This window comes from Myotis lucifugus, unplaced genomic scaffold (genome assembly GCF_000147115.1).
Source record: "Myotis lucifugus unplaced genomic scaffold, Myoluc2.0 scaffold_21, whole genome shotgun sequence".
Lineage (NCBI taxonomy): Eukaryota > Metazoa > Chordata > Mammalia > Chiroptera > Vespertilionidae > Myotis > Myotis lucifugus.
The window spans coordinates 2,821,094-2,841,653 of NW_005871069.1; the positions used below are offsets into that span (position 1 = coordinate 2,821,094).

The window sequence follows — 20,560 nt, forward strand, 5'->3', positions numbered from 1 at the left end:
CAGGGTAGCCAGAAATTCCACCTGCTGCAGTCCCAGCCAACCCTATAGCACGATGCTGGCTGCACTCAGATGAGGTCCCAAGATCTGACTTCCAAGGCTTTGCCAGCGTCATTCTTGCACCTCTCCTCTGCCACTTGCTAGCTGGGAGTGAGGAGGGGACAGTTCCCATTCTTTAGCACACATCGGTCTGAACTTTGTGGTCATCTGGCTGGGATTTATGCCTTGTTAAAGGAAGGAGAGGGTATCAAGTTTGGGGAGCAAACAAAAATAATAGAACTAGTCCTCCAGGGTGGTCCTTGCAGTTGTGCCTCCTTGGGGTTCTTCCCACTGCCACGGGCTCTCCAGAGAAGCTGCCGAAGTCCTTTCTCCTAAAGGAACCCCAGCCATTGTCCTCTGCCCTAGTCTTGTTTCTTCTTCCCAAGAACTTGCTTCTCTGCCCTTCCTTTCAGAGGAGGTCCCACTTCTCTCCTCCCTGGGTCTCTGCCTGTGGGCATAACTGGGCAGAGGACAGCAGGACACCCATCAGCTTGTTTCCTTACCAAACTATTTATTAACTTATCTACTAACCAGAATCTGAGAAGAAGGGAGGCCCTGAGGAGCTGAGGGTGGAGAAAAATAGGAACACTTTCCTTTGGTCTTTCCCTCCTGCCCTCTCACCCTGTTCTACTGTGCAGTTGTAACGGCTGCTATAGCGTTGCCTTTAAGGCAGAAAATGAAAGCAAACAAAACAAACAACGAAAACCATGTTCTCATACAAAGGCAGTTTTAAATTTGACAAATATTGGAAGAATCTGAGTGTGAGCTCCTCTGTCCCCACCTTGTACAGCAAGTGGTGGAGGAAGGAAAGGGCTGACGCTGGCAGGAGTCCTCTCCAAGCTCTTATGATCAGTGGCTCCTGGCCTGAAGCTCGACACCATCCCAAAGCAGGACCCAACTAGTGCCAGACCAGTGTGGTTTTGTGAGTCTTTTAATATTTGGGTTTGACTTTATTTTTTTGTCATTTTAGTTCTTTGAGCACTTTTAAAATTATTATGGATTTGTGCTTTGTTAAAAGAAAGGGAGGGTATTTTTTGCTCCAAGTTTGTGGAGCAAAAAATAATAATAGAACTAGTCCCTTAGTAATTCGTAATTTTATCCATTGATGGATTCCAACAGAAGGTGAATTTAGGTGAACTGATGTGTGTCAGTGAACAGGAAGTGGTAAGTCTGAAAATGTGAATGTTCTTATATGTTATCCCACTTGCAAAATAACATGTTAGCTTGCCACAGTTTAGATAGAAGAATGGTTGGGTGTGTGGGTGGATGGATAGATAGATAAATACATACATACATGTATATATACATACATACATACATATACACATCAGTCTGGATATCAGTTCTTTAGGAATTCATAGTATATATAAATTGAGACCAAGGATCAAGGAATAGGCCTTTTCCTCATAGAGCAACTTGTTTTGGTTCCCCATGCCTCCATTCGTCACATGGTAATATACCTGTGCATGTGGGGTTTACAGTGTTGAAGCACAGAGATTCTATAGGAGTTGCTGGCATGTCTGCCTTTCCTCTTCTCTGGGGAAGATAGACAGAGTCAGGGAGAGAGAGAGAGAGAGAGAAAGAGAGAGAGAGAGAGAGAGAGAGAGAGAGAGAGAGAGAGAAACATTGACTGAGAGAGGGAGACACACACACATTTGCTTGGGAAGGTCTCCAGGTTTACAGCCCTTGGACTGTTAACAGATGTTTCTGTATATGTCTCTCTCTCTAAAGAAGTTTCTATCTTTAACTTTCATAACTTGTTTGCCATTCAATCATACTTTATCCCAGGTTGCTCAAACAACTGACCTTGCAGAAACATGAAAATATGCAGGGAACACTGTCCTTCAAAAGGAAGTGGGAAATTTGTTCCAAGAGTTAGATAAAACATGGACAACAGGATAGGATCAAGAATAGGAGGCACAGTTAGAGAAAGGTTGATCTGGCTGAAGGCGTGGGTAGGAGAAGAGATCATGTGTATTCAAATGATTCAAAGCAAACATGCAGGCATCCAAAATAGATTCTGTGATCTAAGAGGACTTTCTAAATCAAATATATAATGTTTGATGAGTCAAGTGTAAAAGTCCTCTCCTTCCTGAAGGCAACAATAACAAAAAGAGAGAGTATTGCATATGCTCTGAATTCCCACAGAAGGATGTGATTTGGTAGTAACAGGATGGAATAAGCTCGTAGTTGACTGAAGCTAAAAATGCACATGAAGCCCAGGTGGCATGGCTCAATGGTTGAGCCTTGACCTATGTACCAGGAGGTCACTATTTGATTCCCGGTCAGGGCACATGCCCAGGTTGTGGGCTTGATCCCAAGTAGGGGGCATGCAGGAGGCAGCCCATCAATGATTCTCTCTCATCATTGATGTTTCTATCTCTCTTTCCCTCTCCCTTCCTCTTTGAAATAAATAAAAAATATATATTTTTAAATGTGCATGTAGTCCCACACTAGCACTTACGAAGTGCTGTGTGTATGTCAGTAATTGTTCTATGTACTTTATATTTGCAACTCAATTTAGTTCTCTAAATGACCTTATAAGGAGTACTATACTTGTTCCTATTTTAAAAATTAGGAAATGGGAACAAAGAAAGGTTAAGTAACTTGACAGAGATCATTCACCTTGTAAGTGACAGAGTCGTGATTTGGACCCAGGCAAATCTGAGTCCTTGCTTTTTATCTTCTGTCTCTTGTGTAGCTTAGCATTTTATTTAACTGTTTTCAAACACCAGCAGGACCGTTTGGAGGTGAAGTGGGAAGTGTTTAAGATCATAGGTACTATTTTTCTTCCTTTTATATGTATCAGTTTCCATACAGTTCCCCATAAGTCTCATCAACAAAAGCGTGGTTGTTATCTGAGATAGGTTAGTCTTAGTTATCTTTCTTTCTGGGCATTAACACTACAGCTTTCTTCTGTGCTCCATCCAGGTGCTCTTAGGGTAGAGCTTCAGCAGAGAACTTGTTGAGGAGAAGGGGAGATTCAGGGGCAAGGTCTTTGCCCTGCAGGGAATCCCAGGGTCATTGCCAGAGCCCTCAGCATTGCAGTTCTTATTCAGCTCTCCAGGTGTGAAAACACGGAAACTATTAAGAGATGCCTGGTCCCTGCTTAGGGGCCTCACATGAGCAACCAGGTCCATTTCCTAACCCATACCCCATCCTGAGAGCTGTGGCCCTCAAAAAGGAGGGACACCTGCAGCTTTGGTGGTTTCTCCCTAAACCTTCTGTGGGAAGACTGGGTTGTATGTTTGCTTTGCTCTTTTGAATCCTAAGAACATTTAAGTGATAGAAGTAAGCAAGATATCTAAAGAATGTTCATTGATTTAAGTTAGCTTAATTACCTCCATTAAACTTAATTGCCATAATTGTTGCTTCACTGTCATAATTGTTGTTCCTGTTGTCTTTACAAGGATCACCAAAGGCATTGTGAGCTTTGTGCAGTTGTTTACACGGTGTTTGATTCTATTTGTCTTTCGCAATGTTTACTTCCTGCTCCTTAGGGATTGCTTAGTCTGCTCAGGACCCCGCCTTGTTTCCAAATCTGAGAATAGGACAAAGAAATGTGACCGTTCTTGGCCTATGATGGCATGAGGAAACTAACCATGTAGAAACAGTAAATCATAAAAAGTCACAAATATTCCCGGGAAACTTAATTACTACTAAAATAGCTAACATATCTTGAGACTTACTGTGTGTCAGATGCTTTGGGCATTAGCAGTAGTCTCCTTTAATCTTCTCAACACCTCAGTGAAGTAGAAATTATTATCATGGTTAGGCACAATGAAACAAGGAGACCAAAGTCACAGAGTTAGGAAGTGACAGTGCTGCGGTATAAACCTAAGTGCAGAGCTATCCTGTGAATTTAGTTACTATAATAATTCAGGTGCTGAGCCTCTGTTTTTTGACATTAGATATGTGAAGCAGGAGAGGAAATAATCCATGTCTCGGATGGCCCCAAATATCTTCCACATGGTACCTGATGGTTTCATCATTAGAAGTCTCTCTTTAAAAAAATTATTATAGACAGACTTTTTTCTATATTGTTTCTTTGCTATCCTGCTTTTATTTCTTAGATTTTATTTATTAAATAACAATATTAATGCAAATTAAAAAAAGACACTTATAGCTGGGTAGCCCAACAAGCCAAACTAATTTCATTTAACATGCTCATTTTTTAACAAGGTCCCTATAGAAATGCTCATGGATTACCTGTAGGGTGGTAATGCCTGGATATATTTCTTAGTGTCATTTACCCAGTTATTTCATTTCTTTTTAGCAGATTTCTAGGCTCAAAGAGCATGCCACCTAGGAAGAGGTGCGTTTGGTATGATGAGGGGGTCAGGTGATCATTATCTTTTTCTCCTACAAAGCCGTGTACTTTCCTTATTTCATTGATCTGTACACAATATCCTCTGTTGTTTAAGCTGGATAATTGGAATTCAACATTGAACTTCCCTCATAGCACCCACTCCCCAGTCCAAACTGCTATTTTGTTCAATTTACGTGCTTCAATCAATCCACCTTCTCTTCCTTTCCACATTTCTTCCACTTGTCCAATGTAGTCTCTACAGACTGTTAGTGTCAGCTTTCCAGAATGCAAATTAGCTAGGCTTATATTTTTAAGATATTCTTTGCTTAAAAATCTTCAGACTCCAAAGGAGAACTAGATGAAGTCCAAACTTCCTGCCAAGGCGCAGAAGGCTCCCCCTGATCTTGCTTCTGCCACCTACTCTGCACCTTCTTATATTTTCCTTCCTGCCAGACCCAACTACTGCAGATTCCCAGAGGGTCATTTTCTTTTATTCTTCTAACTTTCCTTATGTTGTTCCCTCTAACTAGATTCTCTTTCCAATTTCTCATCCAATCTACTTGTGTAACCAACTTATATTTTAAGGACATTCAAACCTCTCTTACAGAAAGTCTTTCTTCTCGACTACTCACTTTAAAAGAGAGGAAAAGGCTATCTTTCCTTTGCCTCATTTTTCTCTGATCATATTCATTCATTCATTCATTCATTCTCATCATCATTACCAAAGCTTTCACCATTGAGCAATTATTCTCCTGTCACTGATTTGGCAAATATTTATTGAGTACCTTCCTTGTGTCAAAAGTTGTCCTGGGCACTGGGTATATAGTGATGAAAAAATTGGATATGGTTTCTGCCCTCCTGGAGTCTGGAGTATGAGAGAGATAAATCTTAAATAAACCAATGACTATAAAATTAAAATATATAGCCCTGGCCATTGTTGTTCTGGGGTTAGAGCATCTGCCTAAGCACTGAAGGGTCCAGGGTTTGATTCCTGGTCAAGAGCATGTATTGCCTCCCAGTTTTGACCCTTGGCCCAGGTTGGGGCAGGTGCGGGAGGCAACCCATCAATTTGTCTCTCTCATATAGATGTACCTCTCTCTATCTCACTCACCATCCCTACCTCCCTTCCACTGTCTCTAAAAATCAATGGAAAAAATATACTCAGGTGAGAATTAACAAAATAAATAAATAAATAAACAAACAAACAAACAAATAAATAAAATTAAAATATATGATATAAAATAAAGGATTAGGGGACTGAAGGAAAATTAAGAGTAGGAAGAAACCTACTTTACTGTTTGTTGTTATTTGGGGTCTTTTGTGGTTCCATATAAATTTTTGGAATATGTCTTCTAGTTCTGTGAAATATGCCAATGGTATTTTGATTGGAATTGTGTTGAATCTGTAGATTTCTTTGGGTAGCATGGATATGATGCTAATTCTTTCTAATCATGAACACAGTATATGCTCTGACTTATGTGTATCTTCTTCAATTTTTTTCTTCAGCATATTATAATTTTCTGAGTATACGTCTTCTACAACCTTGGTTATATTTATTCCTAGGTATTTTATTCTTTTCGAAGCAACTGTGAATAGGATTATTTTCTTAGTTTCTCTTTCTAATAGTTCAATATTGGTGTATAAAAATGCAATAGATTTCTGGATATTTATTTTGTATACTGCTACTTTACTGAGTTCATTTGTCAGTGCTCATAGGTTTTTGGTGGAATCTTTAGGGTTCTCTATAGGCAGTATCATGTCACTGCAAATAATAGTTTTACCTCTTCTTTTCCAATTTGGGTACCTTTTATTTATTTTTCTTGTTTGATTGCTGCGGGTAGGACTTCCAGTTCTATGTTGAATAAGAGTGGTGAAAGTGGGCATCCCTGTCTTGTTCCCTATCTTAAGGGGAACACTTGTAGTTTTTGCCCATTGAGTATGATGTTGGCTGTGGGTTTGTCATATATGGCTGTTATTACATTGAGGTATACTAGTATTCCCTTTATTCACACTTTGCTGAGAGTTTTTATCATAAATGGGGACTGAATTTTATCAAATGCTTTTTCTGCATCTATTGATATGATCATGTGGTTTTTATTGTTTATTTTCCTTATGTGGTGTATCACATTTATTGATTAATGGTTATTGTACCAACCTTGCATCCCCAAAATAAATCCCACTTGATCATGGTGATTGATGTTTTTAATGTATTGCTGGATTCTATTTGCTAACATTTTGTTGAGGATTTTAGCATTTGTGTTCATCAGGGATATTGGCCTATAATTTTCTTTCTTTGTAGTGTCTTTATCTGGTTTTGGAATTAGGATAATACTGGCCTCATATAATGAACTTGGGAGTCTTCCCTCCTCTTGAATTTTTTGGAATAGTTTGAGAAGGGTAAGTGTTAGTTCTTCTCTGAATGTTTGGTAAAATTCACCTGTGAAACCATTTGGTCCAGGGCTTTTGTTTTTTGGGAGTTTTTTGATTACTGTTTAATTTCACTAGTTGTAATTTGTCTATTCAGATTCTCTGATTCTTCCTGATTCAGTTTTGGAAGATTGTATATTTCTAGGTATTTATCCATTTCATCCCAACTGTCTAATTGGTTGTCATATAGTTGTTTGTAATATTTTCATACAATCCTTTGTATTTCTTTGGTGTTAGTTGTTACTTGTCCTCTTTAATTTATGATTTTATTTATTTGTGTCCTCTCTCTTTTTTTCTTCATGACTCTGTTAAAGGTATGTGAATCTTGTTTATCCTTTCGAAGAACCAGCTCTTGGTTTCAATGATCTTTTCTATTGATTTTTTCAACTCTATTTTGTTTATTTCTGCTCTGATCTTTATTATGTCCTTCCTTCTACTCACTTTGGGCTTTGTTTATTATTATTTTTCAAGTTCCTGTAAGTGTAAAGTTTGTTTTTTTATTTGGGCTTTTCTTCTTTCTTGAAATAGTCCTGTAATGTTATGAATTTCCCTCTTAAGACTGCTTTCTCTATGTCCCATAGATTTTGGGTTGTTGTGTTCTCATTTTCATTTGTTTCAATACATCTTTTGATTTCTTTCTTGATCTCATTGTTAACCCATTCATTGTTTAGAAAGATGTTATTTAGCCTCCATGTCTTTGTGTGTTTTTCAGTTTTTATTCCTGTGATTGCATAGCATTATGGCCAAAGAAAATGTCAATTTCTCCTGTATGTCCATTAAGATTTGCTTTACAGATTTAGGTGCTCTTATGTTGGGTGAATAAATGTTTACAAGGCTTATAGACTCTTGTTGGATTGCTCCCTTTATCATTATCTAGTGTTCTTATTTGTCTCTTACTATAGCCTTGGTTCTAAAGTCTCTTTTTTTTCATATATAAGTATTGTTACCCAAGCTTTTTTTTCCCTTCCCATTTGCATGAAATATTTTTTTCCCATCCTTTTACTTTTAGTCTATGTGTATCTTTCATTCTAAGGTGGGTCTCTTGAAGACAGCATATATATGGGTATTGTTTTCTTATCTATTCAACTACCATATGTCTTTTGATTTAAGCCATTTAAATTTAAAGTGATTATTGACAGGTATGTATTTACTGTCATTTTAATCTTTATATCTATGTTCCTCCTCCTTCTACTTCTCCTTCTCCTCCTTATCAAAGAAGACCTTTTAACATTTCTTGTAATACTATTTAGATGGTAATGAACTCCTTTAGCTTCTTTTTGTCTGGGAAGCTATTTATATCTTCTTCAATTTTTAGTGATAATCTTGCTTTAATCAAGCAAGTAGTCTTGATTTTAGGTCCTTGCTTTTCATCACTTTGAATATTTCATGCCAATCCCTCTGGCCTGAAATGTTTCTGTTGAGAAATCATCTGACAGTTTTATCAGAGCTCCCTGGTAGGCAGTTAACTGCCTTTCTCTTGCAGCTTTTAAGATTCTCTGTGTTTAAACTGCAATTTTAATTATGATGTGTTTGGTGTGGACCTCTTGGGTCTATCTTGTTTGGAACTCACTGAGCTTCCTGAAGAAGCATGTACACCTGAATCTTTGAAAAGTTCCAATTCTGGGCACCAAGGTGAAGGGAGGTTTGTGTGAGAAGTCTCATTAAACCTCCTCTGTTGGTTGTCCCTATAGATAAAGGTAGAGAAAGTAAAAATTGAGAGCACTGAAGATAAACTAAATTCCCCTCTTTGTCTTTTCAATATTCCAATCTTCATCAACAACCGTTATGTGTTAATTATACATTTTATAAAAAAATCTGTATGTTAAATACCCAAATTTTGAAGACTGTCACATCACTATCAGATTATTGCTGGAGAAGGATTGTTTTTTCTTGACTTCAAGGTTGACATTTACCAATTTTGTCATTCCAAGACTACTCTTGACATTAACAAATCTGACTTTCTTTTCCTGCATCAATTATCAGACACTGAACTTTTTTTACATGAATGTAGATGTTCCTGTGTAAATTGTCTTCCTGCTGGGAGCCAAGATTGAGTTCTTTTTCTCATTTACCCGAAAGGAACAGAGGAATCTAAAGTATTATTAGTGGCTGACAAGATGCCACTTTTTTGGCTATTTTCCACAACATTCAGATTCATATCTAAGCTCAACATGCTTTGCATGTTTTTCCCCACATGCTGGGACAGGCCTGTTTTCAGAGACAAGCTTCAGCAATGGAGGGAAGAGGCTTGTTTTATACATGGTCATCAGCATGGTGCAATCTCTCTCAAAAATAGGGAAGTTCCCATGGCTGAGGGTGGGTTATCCCTTGGTCAGTCTTAGGTCCAGACCTCAGGAGCCCACTCTGAGTGATTTTTGCCCCATTACCAAACCTTTGACCTGCCCTTTAACTGAAAGAAAGACACCTTCCTCTCCCCCTTTTGATATTTTATCTGAATCTTTGGCAAAAGTCTAGCTTATAATTTTTTAATTAAGATGCCTGTATTTGAAAAGGTAGTGACAACTGAGCTCCAGGCTCATATGGTTTATCACATGCTCCAGGACAGGTTTAGGTCTGGATTTCAATCAGGTCATAACATGAAATCAGGCTCTGTGATAATCTAATTATCTATGTGAACAAAGGCTCGTTGAAATAGACACTCTAGTGACCAACACCTCCAGTGTCTTTTCACACTATGCCCTTGGATCCAAATTTCTCACCAGAGCAATTTTATGATTTCATGAGACTTGTTTCTTATCTTTCAAAAGAGTATCTTTCTGTTAGAGGCACCTCTCAGACAGGCCCCTGAGTCAGTGGGAGAAGGCTGTTCCCAACCTTGATCCTGTTTTTTTCATAAATATGAATGTGTATGAGAGACCTTTATTACATTGTAAAAAGTCAACTTATTAAAGCATGCACCTTTATTGAAAAAGCAAAGCGAGCAAACCTATACGTCTGACTAATGAAGGGCAGACAGGCTCTCAGCTACTCTGAAGAGCAGGTTGGGTGGGGGTCTGAGGCATTGTATGACCTCCTGTCTATAGATTTCAAAATTCCTTTGCTGAATATTTTGGTACAGATTAATTCTCAAGGACTACCCCCCCGCCCCCATTTTTTTTTAACTTTATTGTGGCCTTCCCAGAATTCATGAGAAGCACCTGAAACTTTATCTTGCCAAACCTTAAGACTGCTGGTTTCTTTGCTTAGGGAGTAAAACTTCCCTTTTTTCCTTTCCCCTTTCCCCCTTCCTTTCTGCATGCTCTTATTAGGGAGGTTTTTTAACCATTTGCTCTAGTGTCCTTGGCTGGGGGAAATAATAGTTTGTTAGTTACAAGCTGGCTGCAAGTTGCCCATACTGTTTGGCCTTGTTTTAACTTCCCTATCCCAGTTTCCCTATTCCTCATGCCCTGCAATCCTGTAATATTTGTTTGGCAACCATTAATGTTTTGGCCCAATTGAGTAAATCTTTCAGAGTATGGGTGGATTCCACCTGGCAGAGAATTTGCCAATATTTAGTCAAAAGGAAGCTATCAGAATTGCAACTTGAGGGCTGTTCTGAAAGTCCAGTTTCACATGCCCTCAGAAGGGGCCTGACATCTTCACTCTTGTTATTCCTGGTCTATGGCAGCGATTTTTAACTGGTGTACTGCAAGAATTTTTAAAACAGGCAATACCTGACTATTTAGTCAGAGGCACTGACCTCTTTTCCCTTAGATTGTCAAATTAAAAAAAAAATGACAACAGTCAACAAAAAATAGCTGTCTGGTGGGAATAAATGAAAATTACACCTACTTTTTGGTCAGATCAGCAAAAATTATAATATACTAGAGGCCCGGTGCACGAATTTGTGCATGGGTGGGGTCCCTCAGCCTGGACAATGATCAGGGTTGATCAGGGCTGATCGTGGCCGGCCAGCCTGGGGGGTGGAACCGCAGGAGGTTGGCTGGCTGTGGATGGTTGGCTATGGGAGTGCACTGATCACCAGGGGGCAGCTCCTGCATTGAGCATCTGCCCCCTGGTGGTCAGTGCGTCATCATAGCAACCGGTCAACCGGTCAACCGGTCAACCGGTCAACCGGTCAACCGGTTGTTGGATCGACTGGTGGTAAAGGTCACTTAGACTTTTATAAATATAGAGTATTTTGGTGTGCAATAGAATTTTAGTAATTAGTTTATGTGTGCAATGAGATGAAAAAGTTGAAAATGGCTGGTCCAAGGCATTACCTCCCAAAAGTAACACTTTAAGATATAACTGTCAAGATTTATTTAAGATATATACCAAGAGCTTATTCATTCCTCCACAAATCTTTTATCTTAGTAGTAGGAGGAGGAGGGTCTCAAGCAAGGTATGGGCAATTCTAAATGTTATTTCTAAATATTATTCTTGCTAAATGTTAAAATATGCAGCAGTGTTTTGCAGATCAGATGTAAACAGGATGAACTTAATAGGAACTCATCTGATAAGTGTAGCCAAATGCAAAGAAGAAATCAATGTATAAAGGACCAAATAGTATATGTAAGCAATGGTTGTTAGCCTTCCTTCTGGGAAGCAGAGCTCTGGATATGAATCCCCTCTCCCCTTTATTTGTTGCAAGTAAGTAAAACTACCTTGCACCAACCATGTCTTATTTTTTAATAGAGCACCCCAAGTGGCAAACCCTTTGAGTTTGGTAAGATTAGCTCCTGTTGAGTAGTGGACAGTAGGGTGCCATAGGACAGGAACATTGGTCGGCTAAGTTTTATCAGGGGAAGGACTACAGAATCTGAGCTTGGGACTCTCAATAGAAGATTCAGACATGACACAGTAGAGAGAGGTCAAAGTCAGTCATGGGGCAAAGTGGAGAAGGCTGCAGTAAAAACTAATGTCAGGCAGATTTCAGGTTTTGGATAGATGGGTTTTCCAAAAGAGCTGTAGGTCATCTCTTTAAGTACAGGAATTTTATAGTGTCAACTGTTTTTGATGGCCAGGTACCACATGCTTCCTTGTCCTGAGTTTAATCTTGCTAAGCTTTGGGAGGGAATGCTTACCTCATCACATGTCATAATTAACCCTCGGTAGCTTCAACTTATGCTTACAGTTCCAAGGTAATTGTTTTTCTTTCACTCTCAAAAGTGTACTTGTTTGCACAATAAGTAATCTGATAATTTTAGATAATGCAAGTGGATATTGTTGCTTTCCTCTTACATATCAAAGAAATACCTCAAGTTTTGAGGCACTTCTCTCCCATATTTAAGGCTGTTTTTTTCTATCTTCCATGTGGCTCTTTAATATGCTCATATACTTCTCTGCCTTCTGTAAGATATAGTTTTCATGGTTGAAGTTTTGTGAAATAAGAGAGAAAGTATTAGAAAATGAGACTTCAGGATCCACAAACTAAACAGGTGTTATGTTCTTTATAAATACTTAGGTTATTAGGAAGTCTACAATGTTACACAGTTATAGGTAGATAACAGTCCCAAGTTTTCTTGGAATCTAATAATTTAGTATCTGGACATCAAAAAGGTCACACACTCCTTCATTAGAAAGCCACAGAAGAGGAAACACATCAGAAGACATGGGCTCATTAATGATATCCACACTAATCAATGCTGAAGCCGAGTCTGTGGCAGTGTGTGCTGGAGGCCCTGGCCCCTTTCAGAGGTTGGCTGCCCAAGGGCCTCTGTTTCGGGGGACTGGGCTTCTGCAGAGTCCCAGGAGTTGAGGGTTAAGAGAAGGGCTACATGAGGTTGTCCAGTGGGGGGACAGGAAAAACCACGGGCTGAGTGAACTGGACTCTTTATTTATAAGCAGCACAGGCATGGGGCCCAAATAACTCTTAATTGATCTGGTATTTCTTTTGTCTCTTCTGACCCATTTCTGGACTAGGGACCTCCAGTTCTGTACCAGAAGGTGCCTGAATGGCCCAACTTGTGTCACTGTTAAAGCAATTGCAGATGTCCTCATGAGTTACATAGCAAACCTCTTATTAATGGAGTCATCCATCCCATTATTGATGCTTTGCTGCAGCTACTAGTTCTGCTGATCAGGTTGTTATTCCTTCAGTTCTAGGTCCTCAGACTTGGCTTTAAGAGCTTGACTAGACTGTCAAACCACAGTGGGAAGTCCGGGGAGGGTTGGTGGTGGTGGTGGGGTTGGTAAGGGATCAACCGAAGGACTTGTATACATGCATATAAGCATAACCAATGGACACAAGACACTGGGGGGGGGGGGGTAGGGGAGGCCAGGGGAAGGTTAAGGGGAGAAAAAAAAAAGGAGACATATGTAATACTCTTTGTAATACTTTAAGCAATAAAAAATAAAATAAAATAAAGAAGTCAAGCTTAAAGAGGCTTTAAAACAATTGTTTTTTTTAAGTTTTAAATTAATCTCTCTAGGACTTCTTAGTGTTACAGTCAGCACCCACACCTTTCCATTGGATGCTGTTTTTTTACTTTTTTCAATCAGGTCAATCCCCTCCAAGATGTTGGTGACATAATCTGCAGCCACCTTGAGGTCCAGCACATGGTTCTGTGCTTACAGTAGTGACAGAAACTTGGTGGTGAGCAAGAGAGAGAAATATTGATTGGCTGCCTCTTGCACACACCCCAACCAAAGCCAGGGATCAAACCTGAAATCCAGGTACGCACCTATGACTGGGAATCCAACCTGCGACCCCTCAGTCTGTGGGCCGACGCTTCAATCACTGAGCTCCTTCCTTTTTTACCTCCTTCTCCCCACTCTGCTCCCCTCCTTTTCTATGTGTCATCTAATTATCTCTCTGTCTGTCTATCCATCCATCTATCTATTATCTATCATCTATCTTTCTAATTATTATCTTTCTATCAATTAATCTATTCATCTAGCTATCATCTATCTTTCTATCACCTACTTATTATCTATTTAACAGTTAATCAACCAACCAATGAATCATCTACCTATCAGCTAATGAATCCATTTGTATCTTTAGGAAATTAAATACTTAAATTTTGATCTTTCTTTTATTTTGTATTTCTTTTCTTTCAATTACAGTTTACATTCAATATTATTTTGTATTAGTTTCAGGTATACAGCATAGTTGTGACACAAGCATATACTTTACAAAGTGTTCCCCCTGATATTTTAAGTACTCACCTGGCCCCATAAATGGTGGAGCAAAAATAGATTTACAATTGTTCACATAGAAAATAATACAACAATGAATTAATAATAATACAAGAATAAGCTCTGTTTTTCACATACTCACAACTAAAACCACTTTTATCCCTCCCTGTACATTGTTATCATGATATTATTAACTATATTCTTTATGCTGTAATTTACATCTCTGTGATGATTCTGCAACTGCTAATTTGTACTTTTAAAGCCCTTTACCTTTTTCATCCCATTCATCTAACCCCTGCCCCTCTGTCAACCATCTATTCTCTGTATTGTTTTTATTTTGTTTGTTTATTAATTTTGTTCTTTAGATTACACATATAAGTAAAATCATATAGTATTTGTCTTTAGATGTCTGATTTATTTCACTTAGTATAATATCTTCTAGGTCCATCCATGCTGTCCCAAAATGTAAGATTTCATTTTTTATGGCCAACTAGTATTCCCTTGTGTATATGTACCACAGCTCCCCCTCTCCCCCGACTCATACATTGGTGGGCATTTGGGCTGCTTCCATATCTTGGCTATTGTAAATAATGTTGTAATGAACATGGAGGTGCATATATTCTTTCAAATTAGTGTTTTGGGTTTCTTTGGATATATTTCTAGAAGTGGAATTGATGATTCACAAGGAAGTGTCATTTTTAATATTTTGTGAAACCTTCACACTGTTTTCCACAGTGGTTACATCAGTTTGCATTCTCACCAACAGTGCATGAGGGTTCCCTTCTTTTCACATTCTTGCCAACACTTGTTTGTTGATTTATTGATGACAGCCATTCTCACAGGTGTGAGGTGGTACATCACTGTGCTTTTGATTTGCATTTTTCTGATTATTAGTGATGTTGAGCAACTTTTCACATGTCTATTGGGCATCTGTATGTCTAATTTTATTTTATTTAAATCTTTGAAATCAGGATTCTCTTTATTCTTGTCATTTCCCTGTTGAAGTCTTAAATCCTGAAAATATATTAAATCATCTGTTTCATAGTTGCTAAAATGTGTCTGAAAAGAAATTCTTCTCTTGTATTTCTAACTTAAGTTTTTTTAAAGCAGAACATGATTATATTTAATATACAACTTTGGTACAACCAAAAAGTAAAACACTACAGTAAAATAGTAACAAAAAACATACTATTTCATTTGCAATGCATGAGAAATAATTAACATCTTTAGTCATAAACAAGCTCTTAGAAACCAGCAACAGAAGCATTATAATCCAAGGAAACTGGAAAAAAGAACATGAAATAATACAAATGATGATTAAGGATTAAGCACATATGATGATTGTCCTGAACAGTGATAGGAGAATCATTTTTCTGCAATATCACACTCACAGAATAAAAACAGTGACATCTAATGTTTTTCAGTTTTGAACAGTGTTGTGCAGTTTGAACTCATAAATAAACACTGGGAGACAGATTGATGAGGAGCATCTACAATTGGGCAAGCTAGTTTCGAATCAAAACATAAACTTTGAATATCATTAGCCCTAGCAATTCCAATTCATTAAAATGATTTCAAGAAATTGGTTGAACAAATTCAAAATGCAGAGAAAATGTTATGACCACAAACTTTTATTGACCACTTATTATTTTTAATAGATTCCTGTTGTTTAGAAGGTTACACCATAGTTGGGAAGATTATCATAACCCAATTAGATAAGTACCATGACAGAACACAGGGTACCATGATAGGACCAAAGATGGATGTTAAGACCAAACTTTCTGGAAGAAATGTTACCAGAGATAAGAGTAGAAAGGGGTTAGCAGGCAATGAGTAAGAAAGAGATGAAAGAATTTCAATGTTTTGTTTATTTGTTTGTTTCTAAAAGGTCAACCTTTAGAAAACTGATAGAGATAAGAGTACAACAATTTGAAATAAGGTATAGAATTTGCTTTGATTAGATTATAGTAGGGCAAAGTAGAAATGTTAAGAGTCAAGCAAGGAGTGATAAGAAGGTGAAAGATCACTAAGAATATTGCATGGCATGTGAGAGTGTTTGGATATTTTACAGAAGTGTCTAGAGAAAAAGTTAAAGCTCTTTGCTAATGAGATGATAGGACCAGATTAAATTTTATAAAGATCACTCTGGATGCAGGGAAGAATGGGTTATGTGAGAGCAATACTACAGGGAGAATGACAGGGAAGCTTGGTTTATTTCAGGTGAGAAAATAAGCTGAACAAAGAATAGCACTGGGAATGGAAAGAGAGAGAGAAATGAAATCAAGAAATACACAGAGATGAAACTGGCAGAACTTGGTGGCTGCTTGGATGTCAAGGGAGAAAGAGAGAGAGGAGTCAAAGATGGCCTTTGGGTCTCTAGCTCTAATGACTGTGAGAATACCTGGGCTATTCACTGGAATAGAGGGTACTAAAGAAAGAACATATTTAGACCATGATTTGAACTGCTTGTGACATATAACTGTAGTTGTCTGGAAGCTAACTGGACATATGGAGTTGCAGCTCAGGAGAGATATTTATGAATGATATAGGGGTCTTCAGTTTATAGATGATAGATCTAGATGGTGGTGGAGATAGGTCATGCCTATGGGATAAATTTGCACTTGTATCTGGTACTTAAGTACTTTGAATATCTCTATTCCATTATTTTCTATTTGTATAAGTTATGAAAACAAGACCTCTATCATTGTGTCTCTTTGTCATTACATCTGACACCTAGAAGAAAATTTGACAATTACTTGAAAAGTTTTTCATTTAATATATTTTATTGATTTTTTACAGAGAGGAAGGGAGAGGAATAGAGAGTTAGAAACATCGATGAGAAACATCAATCAGCTGCCTCCTGCACACCTCCCATTGGGGATGTGCCCGCAACCAAGGTACATGCCCTTGACTGGAATCGAACCTGGGACCTTTCAGTCCGCAGGCCGATGCTCTATCCACTGAGCCAAACCAGTCACAGCTGAAAACTTTTTAATTTATAATTGCAACTTGCACATGCAGGTTTTTCTACAAGCTAAGAAGAAAGCAAGAGGCTGTAAAACGATATAGATGTAAACTCTGCCCCTCTAGTGGAAATATGGGGCTGAGTTAAACACGTGGCCCTCATGGACTTTTTGGAATGTTTTTACTTTTAATCCCATGACACTGAAGTTTTTTGTTACATAGACTGTCCTGTGATTGCCCAACACAGGACAAATATCTTTCTGAGTTTCTTGACCTCTATTCTCATATTGGCTGGTATTGCCCTATTGACCAGGCTTAATCTTATACATTGATTTTTTTTAGTTACCTATTCATGTAAAAGTGGACTTTTTGGAACTTGGCCCCATTTTCTCAGTGAGTGGTAACATATGACCTTTGAATTCAGACAACCTTGTTTTGAGGCAGCTCTGTTACTGATAGAGCTATGATAACAAGCAAACTCTTTTGCTTTTCTAAGACTGGGTTTCTGCACCTAAAAATTGGGGTGAAATAAAGTTGTCATAGGGTGGTTGCAAAGATTAAAATTTATAATACATGTGAAGTGCTTAACAGTGACTGAAACATACAGGTGCTTATTAGATTGGTTATGGTTGTTTATGTTACGGGGTACCTAATGTCTTTTCTAGTGATCGGTCTAATCCAGTCCCACCAGCACTTAGTGACAACCTTGTACTTTGCAAAGGCCCCACACTGGAGGCACATTCAAAGATGAATAAACCTAATTGGCATCCTCAAAGAATTCACCCAAAGGTTTAATCACTATTATTTTCTACTTTAAATTTGCCTGTGGTACCCACTCCCTTCCTCCTATCAGGGAAAATATTTTTAAAGTTTTTCCCAGTCTTTGGACTTTGGCAGACTTTTGGTCTATGGTGATCAGGCTTTCTCACTCCACTTGGAACTCTTTGTTCAGGCCTCTGTCAGAAAAGAAACACACACACACACACACACACACACACACACACACACACACACACACTACACTGACTTAGGAAAATAAGATTTGGCAGGAACTTGGCTATAATAACCCCTTTGTTGCCAGAATCCTTGTTCACAGTGTGGGTGGCTCAGATGGCACTTAATTAAATGCATTTTCCTATAAATTCTCAGTAGTGTGCTTATTTTTACTGGTGGCTAATAACTACTCATTCTCTAAGGCAACCAGCTTTCACAGCTTGCAGAAGAGGGAAATCAGCATGCATAAATACCATGTTACTTTGTTGGTGCCCAGCCCCATTCTTCATCATCTTTGAGTGACAATGGACTTACCAACTTTTTCCCACTTAGTACTTTGCCATTCACTCCTTTTCTTGTACCTGAAAGACCAATATACCTATTTAATAAAAACAATACCGCCTATTTTGGGTGCCAACTATGAGTCAGGCACTGTATTTGGAACTTATATTCATTATCTAATTTAATCCTCATAGCTCTTTGAGGTAGGTATTAGTATTCCCATTTAAAAGATGGAGAAAACAAGGTGTAAAGAGGTTAAGTGCTTTGAGTAAGGTCATTCAGCTGGAAAGTGATGGCTGTGAAGAGACCACTGAAAGATTTGTCTGATGCCAAAGCCCCACAATCTTCCCTTCACACTCTGTGGTCATTATCCAGGACAGGTGCTATCAGGTTTTCAGGCAGTCTTAAAGTACCTTCAGCAGGCAATGCATCTCTAGCAAGTTATTGATGCCTCTATTCAGCTCCACACCAAACACTTGAACATTTTCTGTTACGTGCAGGAACATTAGGAACATAATGCAGAAAGACAATGAATGTCCCTGTCTTCCTCAGCTGCTGTGTGGTACCAGAGTAAGACCTTTAAATTCATTTTTATCATGCTTTTCAATTACCAAAGAAGTTTACTTATATAGAAATACTAGGGGCCCAGTGCATGAATTAGTGCACCTTGAAAGGACCTGTGGGCCATACGGCTGTGGTGGGCAAAGGGGCGGGTCTCGGCCCATCCTTGGCACCCTCGTCTGGCCCCTCACACTGCAGCCCCAATCCCCTGTCTGGAGACAACCCCGCTCCGCCAGCAGCCCCACTCCCACAGCCATCACTTGTACCCACTGACAGCATGGAACAAAAGGGGCCGGCACCAGCAGCAGGTGCGAGGGGTGGCTGCTGCCCCAGTCACCCCTCAGGAGCAGGTTGAGGTGGAATGCCCTCAGGGGGCAATTGGGGCCAGCAGCCGCCGCTTGCACCTGCTGATGGTGCCGAGCAATCAGGACCAGCACTGGGCACCAGCAGCGGGTGCGAGCAGTGGCTCCAGTGCTGGCTGCAGATGCGAGCACCCGGTGGAACCATGGTGCATGGAAGCAAAGAATATTTAGTAACCTCCACTCACCTGCTCCACCATCCCGCTACAGTTGATGCCTGCCATGTTCTGCGCTCTGCCACCTGCTATTGATGCCTGCCATGTTCCATACTTGCCCCCTGGTGGTCAGCACAGGTTATAGCGACCGGTTGTTCGGTTGTTTTGCTGTTCAGTCTATTTGCATATTAGGGTTTTATATATATAGATAGTTTCCTAGGCACAACTTTTTTTATATTTGAAGACAAAGGTGAAAGTTTTGAATTGAAGAAAAAATATGAGATGTATTAGTTGGTTGCTCTTAAAAATAATTTGTGGTTTCCGACCTTGTCTATAGCCTAGTGGGAGAGGCCATATACATTAGAAGAAAAACATGAATTGCAGAAATAACTTTTTAAACAAATATTTACAATTTTCTCTGCTATGCTATATTGCTATATAGCAATAGATTTGACTAAATACGTTATCTGAACTTCACTTAAAATATATTTTTCTAGGTCTAGAATTTGGCAACTATTTTCTTCTAGCATTTCAAAGATCATTCCATCATCTTCTGGATACCGTGTTTCTTTCTTACACCTACAGTTGTAATTGTTGCTATTCTGAATGTGATTTATCTCCCTCTTTATTGTCCCTACCTTTCACCTCTGGCTATTTTTAAGATTTCGCTCTGTTTTTAGTTTTCAGCATGTTGACTATGATGTTTTTAGCTTGATGTAACTCTGATGAATCTAAAAGTCCCCCTCCTCCCTCCACCTTTGGATTTACCCTGTTTCAAATTTATGGATTAATGTTTTGACCATTTTGGAAAAAATTCCTGACCAATACCTCTTCAAACATGGCTTCTGGTCCTTTATCTCTCTCTCCTCCTTAAACTACAATTACTAATATGTTAGTCCTTTACTATGTCATGTACTTCCCATGCTCTTATATTTCTTTTCCAGAGTTGTTTTTCTCTTTGCTTCTTTCTACTAACCAGTTTTCCAATTCATTAATTCTCTGTGCTGGTTCTGTCTAGTTTATCATTGAGCACATCCTTGAATTCTTAATTTTGATAATTATATTTTTAATTTCTAGATTTTTCATAAATTTTAAAATATAAGTTCCCCATCTTTGTCATCTATTCTTTTGACTGTATTAACCATAGTTATTTAAAAATTCTATCTGATAACAAGACCTAGATCACTTGTATGTCTATTGCCGTTGTCTACACTTTTCTCCTAGTTTTCATTCATTTGGTTCTGTTTATCAGCATACCTGATAATTTGATTGAATATTGCATATAAAAGTTGTAGATTTTCTGAATGATCTTGTCTTTTCTCACAGAGAATTTACTTTCCTTTTAACAGACAGTTAATTACAAAAGGGCAGATCACCTTGATCCAATAAAGGAT

At 38.6% G+C, this 20,560-nt stretch overlaps 1 pseudogene; it reads right to left on the reverse strand.

Annotated features, from left to right (window-relative positions):
* Positions 1 to 12,244: 12,244 nt before the first annotated feature.
* Positions 12,245 to 19,211, reverse strand: LOC102433120 (annotated as a pseudogene).
* Positions 19,212 to 20,560: the final 1,349 nt, after the last annotated feature.